At 41.7% G+C, this 2415-nt stretch overlaps 1 pseudogene across 1 annotated transcript; it reads left to right on the top strand.

Moving 5' to 3' along the window:
* Positions 1-744: 744 nt before the first annotated feature.
* LOC111531594 lies at positions 745-1719 on the top strand (annotated as a pseudogene). Its single transcript, XR_002728320.2, has one exon. The product of XR_002728320.2 is annotated as a triosephosphate isomerase-like (transcript).
* Positions 1720-2415: the final 696 nt, after the last annotated feature.

Raw genomic sequence — 2415 nt, 5'->3', positions numbered from 1 at the left:
AATGAAATTGATATTAGAAAGAAACAACAGAACACATCAGTAAAACTAAAAGTAGCTTTCTGGAAAAGATGAACAAAACTGAAAAAAACTTTAACTAGACTAGCAAAGAAAAAAGAGAAGACTCAAACAAAATCATAAATGAAAGAGGAGACATTGCAACTCATGCCACACAAATACAAAGGATTATAAGATACTAATATGAACAATTATACATCAAAAAATTCAATAACCTTAAAAAAGAATGAATTCCTGGAAACATGCAGCCTACTGAGATTAAATTAGGAATAAATTGAAAATTGGAACCAATAATGAGTAAGAAGATCTTAAAGGTAATAAAAAGTCACCCATCAAAGAAAAGCCCAGGAACTGAAGGATTAACTGCTGAATCCTGCAAAGCATTTTTAAAAAGAACTGACACCAATTATTGTCAAACTCTTCCAGGAAATTAAAGAGAAGAGAAAACTTTCCAACTCATTTTATAAGGCCAGCATTTCCCTGATACTACAGTAATAGTAGGACACCATAAGAAAACTACAGGCTGATATGCCTGAAGAACATCAATGCAAAACTTCTCAACAAAATTCTAGCAAACTGAATGTTATAGCACATTAAAAATATCATTTGCCATATTCAAGTGGGACTTATCCATTGGATGTAACAATAATTTAACATACTTAAATTAATAAATGTGGTATACCATTTTAACAAAATGAAGGACAAAAAATATGATTATATAGAGACACTGACTTTCAGCGCCTCGGCTCCAGCGCCATGGCGCCTTCCAGGAAGTTCTTCGTTGTGAGGAACTGGAAGATGAACCGGCAGAAGCACAATCTTGGTGAGCTCATCGGCACTCGGAACGCTGCCAAGGTGCCGGCTGACACTGAGGTGGTTCGTGCTCCCCCCACTGCCTATATCGACTTTGCCCGGCAGAAGCTAGATACCAAGACTGCTGTGGCTGCACAGACCTGCTACAAAGTGACTAATGGGGCCTTTACTGGGGAGATCAGCCCTGGCATGATCAAAGACTGCGGAGCCACGTGGGTGGTCCTGGGACACTCAGAGAGAAGGCATGTCTTTGAGGAGTCAGATGAGCTGATTGGGCAGAAAGTGGCCCATGCTCTGGCAGAGGGACTCAGAGTAATCGCCTGTATTGGGGAGAAGCTAGATGAAAGGGAAGCTGGCATCACTGAGAAGGTTGTTTTCGAGCAGACAAAGGTCATCGCAGATAATGCAAAAGACTGGAGCAAGGTCGTCCTGGCCTATGAGCCTGTGTGGGCCATTGGTACTGGCAAGACTGCAACACCCCCAACAGGCCCAGGAAGTACATGAGAAACTCCGAGGATGGCTTAAGTCCAACGTCTCTGAAGCCGTGGCTCAGAGCACCAGTATCATTTATGGAGGCTCTGTGACTGGGGCAACCTGCAAGGAGCTGGCCAGCCAGCCTGACGTGGATGGCTTCCTTGTGGGTGGTTCTTCCCTCAAGCCCGAATTCGTGGCCATCATCAATGCCAAAAAATGAGCCCCATGCATCTTCCCTACCTTTCCTGCCAAGCCAGGGACTAAGCAGCCCAGAAGCCCAGTAACTGCCCCTCCCCTGCACATGCTTCTGATGGTGTCACCTGCTCCTTCCTGTGGCCTTATCCAAACTGTACCTTCCTTTACTGTTTATATCTTCACCCTGTAATGGTTGGGACCAGGTCAATCCCTTCTCCACTTACTATAATGGTTGGAACTAAACATCACCAAGGTGGCTGAGAGGTGGAAGGGGTGGGATTTGCTCCTGGGTTCCCTAGGCCCTAGTGAGGGCAGGAGAGAAACCATCTTGTCCCTTCTTATACCGTGAGGCCAAGATCCTCCCCTCAGAAGGCAGGAGTGCTGCCCTCTCCCATGGTGCCCATGCCTATGTGCTGTATATGTGAACCACCCACATGTGAGGGAATAAACACCTGACACTAGAAAAAAAATGATTATATCAGTAGGTGCTGAAAGAGCATTTGACAACATTCAACACCTGTTGATGATAAAAAATAATAATGATAAAATAAAAAATAAATAAATAAAAAACTCTTAACAAAATAGAAACATAAGAAATGTGCCTCAACATGATCAAGTTCACATAATGGCAAGCTCAAGCTAACATTATTCTCAAACATTCAAAGTTGAAAGCTTTTCCTCTAAGATCAGGAATAAGACAAGGATCCCAACTCTAGGCACTTCTATTCAACATAGTACTGGAAGTTTCAACCAGACCAATTAGGCAAGAAAATAAATAAAAGGTATTTATATAGGAAAGTAAGAAGTGACATTATCTGTTTGTTGCTGACATGATCTTATTTATAGAAAATCCTGAAAACTTTATCAAAAAAATTATTATAATCAATTAACAAATTCAATACCATTAAAAGTTACAAA

The sequence above is a fragment of the Piliocolobus tephrosceles genome, chromosome 12 (assembly GCF_002776525.5).
Source record: "Piliocolobus tephrosceles isolate RC106 chromosome 12, ASM277652v3, whole genome shotgun sequence".
Taxonomy (NCBI): Eukaryota; Metazoa; Chordata; class Mammalia; order Primates; family Cercopithecidae; genus Piliocolobus; species Piliocolobus tephrosceles.
This window is presented reverse-complemented; position numbering and strand designations above follow the sequence as displayed.